Source organism: Artibeus jamaicensis, unplaced genomic scaffold, assembly GCF_021234435.1.
Source record: "Artibeus jamaicensis isolate MK-2021 breed Jamaican fruit bat unplaced genomic scaffold, CSHL_Jam_final scaffold_286, whole genome shotgun sequence".
NCBI classification, from domain to species: Eukaryota; Metazoa; Chordata; class Mammalia; order Chiroptera; family Phyllostomidae; genus Artibeus; species Artibeus jamaicensis.
This window is the reverse complement of record NW_026522034.1, coordinates 15,576,472-15,589,756: the sequence shown is the minus strand read 5'-3', so window position 1 is coordinate 15,589,756 and position 13,285 is coordinate 15,576,472. Positions and strand designations below refer to the sequence as shown.

At 34.2% G+C, this 13,285-nt stretch overlaps 1 non-coding gene across 1 annotated transcript; it reads left to right on the top strand.

Annotated features, from left to right (window-relative positions):
- The first annotated feature begins 3,429 nt into the window (after positions 1-3,429).
- LOC119046211 (U6 spliceosomal RNA) lies at positions 3,430-3,536 on the top strand. Its single transcript, XR_005081935.2, has one exon. It is a non-coding gene; the product is annotated as a U6 spliceosomal RNA (small nuclear RNA).
- Positions 3,537-13,285: the final 9,749 nt, after the last annotated feature.

Genomic DNA, 13,285 nt, shown 5'->3' with positions numbered 1-13,285 from the left:
TACAGATCAGATTTCATTAATATAAACTCACAACATCAGAAAATATGAAGAAAAAAGCACTATAATGAGACAATAAGCCTAAGAAGATGTGATATGATAGAAAAAAAGTTAGACTCTCCGTGTTTGCAGATTTAGAACAATGTCAAAAATGGAAAACCAGTATATTTGTAAGTGTGCGTGTTTGTATATATCTGTGCTTGTGTGTGTATGATTCAGAAGTCTTAGGAATAAGAGATTTCAAAAGGTTTCCAAACAAATTAAGAAATAAATCAAATGACACTTTAGAAAATGAAAACTAATGCTGAAATTAATAATGCAATTAACATCAGATTAGACACAATAAAAAAGTTAAGGGAGAATGGAAGAAACTATACAAAAGACAGTGGAACCAAATATAGGGAACATGCAGAACATATTGAGAGACATGAAGGGAAGCTTGAGAGAATATTGGTCAAAGCAGTCTTATTATCTATAAGCTAGGGATATCTTCATTTTTTGTCTATCATCTTATGTCTTTCAAGAAGGTATTAAAGTTTCTCCAAGGATTCTAATTTTATTCAAGAAAATATTTTGTATTTTGTGTTAGTTTTATTCCTGGATACCTTCTTCTAAAATTGATCCGTAGATCAAATGTCATTCCAAACAAAATTATAACCTTTGCTATGAAACTTGACATTTATAAAACTAATATGAAACAAAGTAAAAAGGATCAAGAAGAGCCAAAACACATTTAAAAATAAACATGTTCCGTTCTTGGCCAAATTAAATAATAATCGTTATGTAACTTTAGCAAGGAAGATGATGTGTCATTAGTACTGAGATAGTCAAAGAGGAGCCCAATGAAAGAAGATAGAGATCTACAAGCAAATCCACATAAATATGCGAGCTATATGTGATAGAGGTATGTTTGCAATCAGTGGGAGAAAGAACGAATTATTAATAATGCTTTAGGAACACTTGATAATCCTTTTGAAACCATTTGAAATTTGTGAGTAATTTCAAATCAGTTCCAGTTGTACTAAAGATTTGTGTGCAAAAATAAATCTTAAAATTTTTGAAGTAAATAATGGGGGAATCCATATGATATAAGGGAAACATTTAAGCAATACACAAACAATAAACAGTAAAGTGAAAATACACAAGCCACGTGGAATAATATTGAGGAATTTGACTCCAGGAAATTAAGATTTTATTCAATGTAAACATTTGATGAAGCTGTCTTCTTTAATGCAAACTTGAAGAGATATGTAGGACATGTAACCAACAAAAGATTAGTATGATGGATTTGTAAAAAATGTACTTTACACAAGCTAAAATCCCCAGAATTACCCTGTAAAATGATTCCAGGAAAGGAAATAAGAATAGTTAATAAATCCACCAACCTGTATTAAATATCACTGGTATTCAGAGAAACACAAATTCAACACACATGATAATGCTGTTTCATATCTACTGTGTCTGTAAACCCCAATATATCTATAAATCAAGTTTTTAGAATATGTAAAATAAAACTTGTAATTCTGTGTGCTGATAGGAGATAAGTTAGTACATTCTCTTTGTGAAACAATTCATCATTACCCTGTAAATTCGATATGTTCATGCCTTATAACCTGATATCTTGTCTATAAGATATAATTGCTGAGAAGCTCTTCTGAATCTGGATGAAGAGACAAGTATTCATGTCTACATTTCTTGTATTAGCAAAAAGTTAGAAATCATTCAAATATACACTGACATAACAATAAATATGTAACAAGAAGTATGTTTATACAGGGGAATATTATGTAGCAGTGAACACAAACTAAAACTAATTGCATAAACATGCAAAGTGAATGATATAGAAATGGAAAATGTAAGGCTCAAGAACATGGTGACTACTCTGTGGATGGGATATGGAACAGGGAGAAACAGAGGCTTGAGAGTCATTCTTACCATTCTGATTAGATAGTAGGACCCGAGGTGCTTGTTTCTTTTTCTGTTTTGGGGACCCACATATTTGGGTTGGCCTCTCCTTGATGATTTACATTAAATCATCAACTTTACCAGGACAGCATCAGCATGTTAATTGGTTTACCCACAAATCCAAAAACATAATACTTGGCACATAATTATCCTACAAAAAATGGTTGCTGAATTAATAGTCTTTATTTCTTCTAAATTAGTCCTAGTTAGCAGTTTCAGATTAAATTTCTCTCCTTGCCACAGTGAATTGCTGATGCTTTACTGTAATAGGAATTTAACTCCAGACTGCTGTTATTTTCTAATATGCAGAGGTCAGTGGTATTTTAATTTTTTTGTCAAATATGCAAAACCTTATTATTATTTTTCAGAACATTTTACTTCATTGTTCTCCTATATCCTTCAGACCTTTCAAAACTTAGAAAATTAATTGACTTGTATGAAATATTGGTGGGTAAAGATATATAGAGGCAGAAAGATTTCCAGGATCCTCATAGTCATGAGTTGCCTTTCCATGAAGTGAAGGAAATTGGAAATTAAAGAAATGTAATAAATTGGAAAAAAATGAAAAATCAATCAGTTGGAAAACATCCTCCCAAATCTAGTGCCTCCTCAGATAAATGGCTCCTCATGACCATTTTGCAATGATTGCTTAAAAAAAAAATCAAAGAACAGCTCTTCTAAGACCAGATCTTCAACATTTAAATTTTTTCTACTAATGTTCTTCCTCTATATTGAGCCATCAGAATATTATATTCTGATCCAATCATGTGGAAATGTTTAATTTACTCAATATTCTGTTTTAAATTCAGTTTATAAGGTGGGAATCAGAATTCCAGCTCTGCCTCTCTGGTCTTTATCAACTTCCTCCCGTAACAAGAGCACCTCACATTGTACCACATTTGGTCTTAATTTGCGGGTGGACACTGTTCTTCCAGAAACAAGAAAGTTTATAATTCTCTCATGTTATTCTATTGTTTTCTAACTTCTCTCCTTCAAATTATATTTCTTAATGGAACATTTTGGGTGATTAAATTACTCTTCCAAGTTTTATGTTCTCCCTCATTCTTGGAAATTTTGTCTAATGTCAAACCTGTTTATTTCCTAAACTATACCATCTTTTACTTTGTATTTATTGCTCTGAAAAAACATAATCTCAAGATATCAGTGATCACTTTCTAACACTTTTCTGATACTGTGTCTTGAGTTTACAGATTAGTGTTTTAAGGTTTCCATGTTTATAAATAAAGAAAGATGAAAATGGCATTGGCACTAATCGGAGGTTCTGGACACAGTGGCTGTCCTCCCCCCTCAACACCCATTTTTACTCAGCCCCATCTTCTTACCTTCAGCTAAACATTTGAGCCACAGGAATGGGTTAGAATAGGCTTTGATGGGTCAGTGTGTGTTAGGACAGACTTGCTGGGCACACTTGGGACAGAGTATTTTTGTATTTGAGAGAGAATTATAATGCTCACTTTGGCAGCATCTGCACTGTAATTGGAATGACGCAGAGAAGATGACTGTAGCCCCTGTGCAAGGATGATTTGCAAAATTGTGAAACTGAATATTAAAAAAACAGAGATAACTATTAAAGCTGTATTTTTCTCTGACTAGATGTGAACCTCAAAAGATGTAGCTTTAAACTCACTGGCATCTGCATGGTGAAGGTGACAAACTTTAGGGTAAAGCACTAGGCACATGAGGAGGGTCAGGAGTCTGAGTCTGTGACGACATCTCTGAGCTCTGATGAAGCCCGTCTTCACCACAGCTTCCTCTTCTGCCAACCAATAATTTTTCATATTCTTTTAAGCCAGTTTAAGTCAGACTTCCCATTACTTGCAGTTGGATTCATGCTAAGGGTTACATTAGCCTCCATTAAGTGTCTCTTCTCTGTCAAATCCTGAGGTTGACATTTTACATATTTTATAACTCTAATAGGTCTTGCTTAAAAGGAGCTTCTCTCCACCTCAGCAGCATTGATTTGGGCGCCATGTGTTGTGGGAGACTCTCCTGTGCTTTGCAATATGTTTAGCAACATCCCCAACCTTTTCCTGCTAGATGTCAGTAACACCTTCCAGTTGCAAAAACTAAAAATGTCTCCTGATAGTGCCAAATATATTCTGTGAGACAAAATCATATGTGACTGAGAAAACTATGTTAAGGAAAAGCATATTTATATTATTTGTACATAAAGAAGCTGAGAATGAAAAAGCCTAAGTGTGAATGGATCCGAGACTAAAAAAACTAGAACATGCAGGAAGCAAGACTTTGATCCAAGCCTTTGTAATCCCCTAAACACTAATTCTTTAACTTTATCACTCAGTGCAAAAGGGAATCCAGTTACTATGTATATGCCAATGGAAAAGTAATTTATTCAAATATAAGGGGATGGTTGTTATTATTGTTAGTATTTGGTTGTGTGGTGCCAGTATGTCAATAGCACAGTGCTCACCGGCTGCACTCAGAAAGCAACTATTCCTGTCCACAGGGGGCTGCGTTATCCTTTTATTTGTGCAGATCTCTGCAAGTTCCACAACTTCTCTGGTCAATATTAGATAATATATTTTTGTTATAATCTTTTACTTAGAACAGTCTAATTTCAGAAATTAAATGACCACTCTAATTTTATTTTCCAATATCTTATTTTTTCTTTTAATTTTCTTCTCTTCTGCAACTCAGTCTTCTTTTAGGCTAGAAACTGCAGTGAGGCCATGTGGGGATTGCGTTCATCTTTCTCTCTTCCCCCACTTCCTTCTCCTCTTGCCCTACTCACTGTTGCATGGCTTCTAGTCTGAGGCTAGAGTTGGTCATAGGAAGACAGTTGAAGAAGAGGAAGAACTTTCCTTGCTTGCCTCTGATGGTCTGTTATTGGTGTTCTTTGAGCTTGTTGGGTGTTCTAAGCTGATTTTTTTTGAGACACTTTGGAAGTTAATCAAAGATAGTGGTTTCTTTCATTGTTACAGAGGCAATGCATTTCCTTGGGGATGCTGTGCATGACTCTTGTTTCAGCCCTCAGACATTACCTATATTTGGATAAACTAAATTAAACTCATCTGATCAGCTAGAAATAGGAACTTTTGACTCATCATTGTTAGAAGTATAACCCTCTCTACTTTGTATGTCTGTAACCAGAATGCCTGCTATGCAGCCTCTTACCTTCAGAATTTTCTAAGGTGTGGTCCAGTTTCAGTCTCAGCTTCTCCTATAACCTTTAGGTGACACAGGTCAATCCTTCGGAGAAGTCCCTCTGATATTCACACTTAACTTGAGAGTGAGGTAATCACACTCCTTTTGTCTCATATAAGATAGCAGAGGGGAAGTGCCACAAAATTCTCACAAAGTTCTCTGAAAAGTCTCTCTGCTTGTTTCCCCACATCTAACCTCTTACCCTTGAAGAGAATGATAGGCCAAAAGTCACTAAGTAGATTTAGATCATTAATATCCCAAGTTTGGCATGCACAGCTCTTCCCTGTGGAATGGGAGCTACTCGTCACTTTTGCATTGTTCTCAGCTTTCATGAGCTCTCCCAAAACTGAGACAGAGAGTGCCCACTTTTAGCATCTTGTCAAGCATAGATAAAATGTGGACATGTTACAATGCATATAGCAAAAGATAATTGGACTCACATTAAGGGAGCTTGCTATGGTCTTGCATCTATGTCTTAACTCAGTCACCTTGGGAAGGTTATTTGGCCTTTTAAAGCCATGATTTTCTCATGTGTCAGAAGGAAACATCATATATACTTCATTGGACTGAATTGCCTGACAAATAGTAGGTTCACAATAAGATGGTTATGGGATGCAATTATATAATATGTACTTCGCTGTTTTATGATTTGAAGTGTCACTAATCTAAGTGACATTGAACTTAACAAAATTAGTCAACCATATCACCAAATGTCAAGTTATGCATCTGTCCTTTGATTTGTGTGACATGGAGTAAAAAGGTCAGAGAAATATGTGTTTTGCTAAAAACAGGCAAAAGTGCTAGTCAGAGTAACCACTTTAAGCCTACATAGCTGAAATTCAAATAGTTTCTATTAGTTGTGTATCATGCCACATCTGTATAGGAAGAGTGCCCAGGTCAGCAGAAGTAGACGTTACAGTTAATTTCCTCAAATCCATCTCACCTCTTCCTGACGGTACAGGCAGTTAGCCAAAACTCCATATCCTAGCCATGGTCAATTTAAGCCACTCATAGTAATCCAACCCATCTGGTAGCTACTGGTTCAGAAACCTGGCTCTAAGCACATTTTTGATTGATACTCTACTACTACTTTATGAGTGAACATGGGGCATATGTTGGGCTATTGAAAGTGGTGGAAGGATTTTGTTATTTTTGTTTGTTTGTTTTACAATTCAAGGGAGGCTCTTGCCACTTCTTTTGCAGCAGGCTGAACTGAAGAAGCAATGGCCACCAGAAGCCCTCCTCCACCTTCAGGAGGAAGCAGCATCCTTAGGATGAAGTTGAACACTGGACTACAGTTTTAGATGCAAAGAACCAGGATCTTCAGGGACTTTCCTGAACTGCTTGTCCTCTGGACTTCCAGAATTAAAAATTAGTAGAATCTTTTATCTTTAACCATCATATACAAAGCAAAAAGAAGAGCATCTCTAGAAATGTGGGTTTTTTCCCCAAGTTTTATTTTTATCCTATCTTTGGGCAAATCATTTAAAAGTGGCCTGCACATTTATTTATTGAAATATATTATTTTATTTGTTCTATGTAAGCCTTTCTATTTTAGCAAAAGTAGATTTTTAGTGAATGCTTTATTATTTTAAGCTAACTTTTAAAATATTTGTTTTTTAAAAATATTAAAATGTCCCAAGATTATAGCATCATTTTATAGTAATAGGGTGTGATATTTTTACATCTGTGATACATGTGTATATTTTAAGAAATTACTGTTGAAATTTCTATTATTATAAGAGCTATTATTCTAAGTCACCCACGCACAACTTTTATTTCTAAATGCTGTTTTTTATCATGGCAACACTTAGCTCACTTAGTGATCTTATATCCTTCCGTTTACCTCTAATTCAAATCCACTGTATTCTCTTTTATTCTCTCTAATCACACCTTATCATTTCTGGAAAAGTTAAATATTGTTTAGATTATTTTACCCTTTTCACCCTTACGATTTTACTATAGATTACTATATAACCTATAATCTATATATATGAAGAGAATATATAACATATATTTTAAATACATATATTTAATATTTAAATAGAAAGCAAAAGATAAAGCTAACAAAGAAAACAAAAATAAAAACTTTTGCTGAAACTTTGTAGTAAAATTTAATATAAAAAGTGGCAGATTCTGCTTGAGGACATTATGCAAAGTAAAATAAGCCAGTCACAGAAGAAGGCTACATACTGTGTGATTTCACTTATATAATTTGTCTAAAATAGTCATATTTGTGGAAACAGAGCACAGAAGGGTGGGTATCAAGGTTAGGGGGTGGGTGCAAACTAGGTATAAGATTCCATTAGGCAATTTGAATAAACTTTAGAGATCTGCTGTACAACATTGTGCCTACAGACAACACTGTATTCTACACTTAAAAATATGGTGAGAGGGCGAATCCCACGTGAAGTGTTCTTACAATACAATAAAGAAGAGAAAATCTGATGATGATTTCTGTTAAAAGAAAAATCAATATTTCTTTTATTATCTTATTTAAAATATTGTAAAACATGGAAAGAAATGCCTAATTTGTCACATTTAGCAATATTAAAGTAAATTTTTAAGTTGGTAACATGCTTTTTGAGACTACCATGTTACAAATTAAAAACCTTTGAAATGAATTAAGACATTTCTATTTCAACTAGTTAGCACCTTTCGCTGAAATGTATTCTAATATGCTACACTGAAGGCAGAAATAATTTACATTGGACTTTATAATGGTCATAAGCATACATAAATTTACTTGTACTAATTAAAAATATAAGGACATATGAAATTATAGAATGTTTAAAGTAACAAAATAACCAATATAATCAGGTTTTTATTTTTGTATAAGAAATATGTATGCTCACATTTTATAGAGCATTATAAAGTTCTTCTTGCTGAATATATATATGTGTATATATATGTATATATATATATGTGTGTGTGTGTATATATATATGTGTATATATATATAAAACCCAGGTAAACATGGTTAAGAAATTTAAAATATAAACATATTTTAAGGAGTATATTGTCATTAATATATAATATAATAAATTAAACTTAGGAATTTACTGTGATGGTTATTAATTTTCATCTTTACACATGATCTTGTTTACCCACATTTTATTATGTTCTTAATTTCCCCTCTCCCCACAGCCACAATAAAAGCCTTATTAATTTTTCCTACTCTTCTTATTTGCACATCAGTAATCAGTTACCCATTTGTAAATGGTCTGGCACCATATTCCCCTCTTTTTTCTACTTTTTGTCAGATTATTCTTTTTTTTTAATAGTCCTGGATGGTACTTTTGTGGATGTCATTGATGTGGAAAAGCACTATGACATTTTGCCTTGTGGCTTTGTCCTTTTCCTTTCTTATTTCTTTGTGGTTGGTAGTTAAGTAATGAAGTTAGCAATAATTATGATATTTTAATCAGCACTTATATATCAGGTATAGTGCCTTACATTCATTCTCTCATTTCACTTTTATGACCAGTTAAAAAAGGTGCCTAAAATTAGTCTTCACATTTTAGGGCTAAAAAACTGGAGGTTTGAAGACATTAAAATCCCCCAGGTGGCATTGTTAATTAACAGGTAGAGCAAGCATAAGAAGCCAGGGCTCTCTGACTTTGGAACCAGTGAACTAACTCTGACTCAGATGTTTTTAGCTTCCCATTTGCCTGCATGGCTTCACTTGCTGTGTTTGGAGAGTTCTGACATTTGATTGCCTCGTGATTTACAAGTTTATCCCCACATATCATGTAACAGGTCAAGCCGAGCTGACCTGTTTGTTCTGACATTTCCCATCTCAAAAAAAAATCATCCTTAATTTATTTGTCAGATGTTGGTAAATATTTGCCAGGATTACTATAAAATGTCAAATTTGTGTAATTTTTTCAAAGAGTTTCTTGTTAAATAAATAATTCTCAGTCTTCATGGAACTATATTATTATACTTTTTAAAAATCTGTGAAGATCTTCCAGGAAGCATAGATGTATTTCATAGGGTATCTGGCCTCTGTCTGCTGTAGAAACACTGTTTTCTTCCCTGGAATAACCACCATTTACTCTTAATTCCCTGCTTCTATATATATTTTCTGCTTTCTCTTATTATAGGCTAAAAAACAGTCGGGAAAGTGTTATTGTTTAAAAGTGTTAACCTCTTATGTCCTTCATAGAAATTGTGATGTAATTAGTTGAATTGTCTCATAAGTTATTTATTTGATAGTACTTTTTATCTAGTTGTTTAAAAAATGCTTACTCTTAAAAAACCAAGATGTAAATAAGATAGATGATCATATTATATTAATTAGATAAAATGAGAACACAGTACTAGTACTTGAATAGGTTGGCTTGTTATTGTCTATAGGAATGTGCTATCCGTATTAGAACTCAAAAGTAGGATACACAGTTTTTGCTACCCTTACTCACTGTAGTTCCTGAAAAGAGCCATAATTTTTCCTTCCTGATTCCTGTCAGTCATATCTCTTCTTTCATAAGTGAAATATGTAACTTTATATAAGAAATATAAGAACTACAGTATATATAAGAAATATGCTATGCGAAATACAACTTTTGCTAATGTGCGTTAGAGCACATAACACACAGGCATCTTTTCAGAAACATTCTAGAAATAACAACCAGGATACTTATAATGCATGAATTTCCACAGGGGCATTATGATGCTGCAGTTATGGCCTGGTGCACTACTGTAATTGTATATGAACAGTAGCCTACTTTACTTAGTCATACTTTTTCCATAATGTAAATAAAGATTTGTTCATTTTTTTCTACTCTTTTGATCACTAACAACCATCATGGGAATCAGTTACTTACCTTTCCAAGGCTCATTATATTTGACTCACCACCTTTTCCTCTGTCAAATTATTACATTAACCTTCCTCCTTTACATGAGGAGGCTGGGATGGGAAAAATAGACAAAAAACTGTACTTGAAAAATAACTAAATAAAATTAAAAAAAAAGAAGATATTTGTTTTGAATAGAAAAAAAAAAAAGAAAAAAAAAGTGTGAAGCACATAATGCATTATAGCTAAACTGTTAAATTGTATAAATATACACATATTGTGGTCTTGGTGATATTTTAATAGATGGTTGATGGATTTTCAGTAAAAGACTAAATCAACATATTCAACAGAGCAATATTTAGATTTGTGTATATATGTATATACATATGTAGAGAGCTCTGTATATCTTTGTGTATGTGTGTAGCGTGTGTATGTATACACACATTTTATATAAAATTATTTATTTGGCTTTTAGGCTCTTGTTTGTTTGTTTGTTTGTTTTACATATCTTAACCTGAACTTGAGTGTTGTTCCAGGACAGGGACATAGTATTTTGACATCCTGTGAAGCCTATGCAATGTGTGGTCACTAATAGCTCGCACACAGGCAAGGCAATTCCAGTTGGAATGGCACTTCTGTGGGCCTTTCACAAGGACCGTATATCATTTATTTGAAGCTGACTTTACACATGCCTGAAAGACTTCATGTAGTCGTAATGTTGAAAGTTAATTTGAAAGTCATTCTTAAGTTAAAACGATATACTGCTTATTGGTAACAGCTTATATTAAATAGCATTTAATATTGAGGTGTTTTATAAATTTCAAATCAGTAACTGAGGAAAAGCAGCTGAAGTCAAGCAGCATGATATAATAAAAGAAAATTAAATTTAAAATAGCACCATCAAGAACAATTTTTTAAATATTTTATTATGATATTACAGTTGTCCCATTTTTCCCTTTATTCCCCTTTGCCCTATACTTGCTATTCCACAATCATTCCCCGACTTTAGTTCATGTCCATGGGTCAAACATATACATTTGAAAAAATATTCAGACTTCAGGTCAGGAAAGTATGAATCTTATTGCTGGCAATGCCTTGGGCTGCATATGTGGCTTTGAGCCAAAGTGTGTTTTTTCTCTGTATGCCTAAAATATTCCACCTGTGCAAGCTGTGTGTGTTGGAAAGTGGGAGTGGTGGGGTACGGTACTCCAGTTACCCAGGAGTACACTTGCTCCGTCTGGCTGTGGGAAGGCCAGCTGCAGGTGGAAGGGGCTGAGTTTGATTCCAAGGTAGCACAGAAATATTTAAGCATTTGGTGCTATTGGGAATGAATATTGAAAAGGGAAAGATGGCTTGCTTTCCCAGCCGTCTTTCCACTGATTATTCAGTGTGGTCTCTAAGGAACCAAAACTAGCTCTATTGTTTAAGATCTCTGTGTTAAGAAACATTCAGACCTTTTTGCTGAGTACTTTGGAAGGTGCTGCATAGCATTTAGGGTTTATTAAGAATATTGTAAGTCTATCTGCAGGAATTCTAACTTCATTTTGGCCCTTTGACAATTCTGTCCATGATCTGTTCCCACCCCCACCAACAGCAACACCAAAAAAACATTTTTGTTTCTTCTTAAATTCTTCTTTAGAAATTTCTTCTACTTTTAATAACACAAAATTACATTAGAACATTCCTACAGAGTATTTACTTACTTATTTATTTGGTTGTTTGTCTGCTTATTGATATTTCAGGAAAAGTATCTGCTTTGTTTCATGACACTGCAGGAATATCAGCCTATTCTTACTTTCAGGTCAATTCTCACTTAATGGGAAGATTCTGGTGGTGTTGTCGGCAATATCCCTGCTCAGTGTGTGGTTTTTACAAAATCTAAAGGCCTGTACCTCACTTGGGCAGTCTGCCATCACTCACATTTATCCAGCAAACTTGCAGGGCCAGCAATCACTAACTGGACACGCAGACAAAATTAGTTGGTGTTGCACGGCTTCTTTTTGAAGAAAACATAAATAAAATGGCTGTAACTACCTCTTTGAGAGTTCAAGCTAACAACTTAAAAAATCTATAATTTAGAGGAAAATAAAAGACAATAGAATCACTCAGCAAAAACATCTAATGGTGTCCGAGCCCCATATAGATAGTCTTAATGAACTCAAAGACTCTCAAAGAAGGAAAAACATACCCCTGGGTATCACTTTCAAAATGTGACACAAGAAGTTCAACTATAACAATAAGACAAATTGAAAGCAAGCAAGATAAAAACAAAGACACTGAAATGGAGAACAAGGGGACAGGGACCAGAGGGGAGAGGGGAGGGAATTTCAGGGGAAAAAGGGGAAGGATTTACAGGAACTAGTATAAAGGACACATGGACAACAACTAAGGGGGGTGGAAAGAGGAGGGAGGTGGGGAGCACTGGGGGTGGGCTGGGATGGGAGTAAAAAACAGAAAACTGTACTTGAACAACAATTAAATGAATTTAAAAAATAATAAATATATACTTAAAAATAAATAAAACGAATTGAAACCCATGTTCTCTCTCTTTTTAGTAAGGCAGGACTGAAAGATGCTGCATGATCCTTAAAATTTTCTAAGTTCTTTTTGAATTACCTCTCAGATTTCCTTTAACGCTAAGAATTATACTCTTTTTTAGACTTCTAACATTCTTTCTTAATTCTTCATCATAACACAATCCATCGAGTCTACTGCATAAGATTTGGAAGAGTTTCCAGATTTTATAGCTGTCTTTTATCTCGAAGCCAAAACATTTTATGAGTCTCTTGGTTCTACTGTTCTTAACTCAGCTGAACGTCTGAGCATTTTAGATGAGAGACGTTTTTATCACTTTGACAAAAATGGCAACTTTAATTTTAATGACTCCATGAAAAATTGATCAAGTATGTTGTGTTTGAGAGGTCTCTTAAAAAATGAACTTACGTGTACACTGTCTGTCCTGGGAGCAGGCTGGTATCTTTCCTTTCCCCCTCTTCCTCCTGAGTTACCTTTGCCCCTCTCTCTTCTAAGCTCCAAGGGCCCAGCTTTGGCCTCTGTAACCTGTTTCCTGAACCTACACAGACCGTCTGGCTCACTTCTACTATCTCTGTAACTTTCTTAATAAACTGTGTCTTATAATTTGAAAAAAAAAAAAAGGGACCTACAAACCAACCATTCTAAGGATCCACCCATTTGGGGCTTAAAAACTTCGCTTCAGCTCAATACATGAAGTAGCCATTTATTCACACATGGCATCTTTTAAAAATGAATCTGAATTGCAGTTATAAGTCCAGAATAAAGATATTCAACAGTAAGCTCGCTTTTTGCAATTAATTAATCAT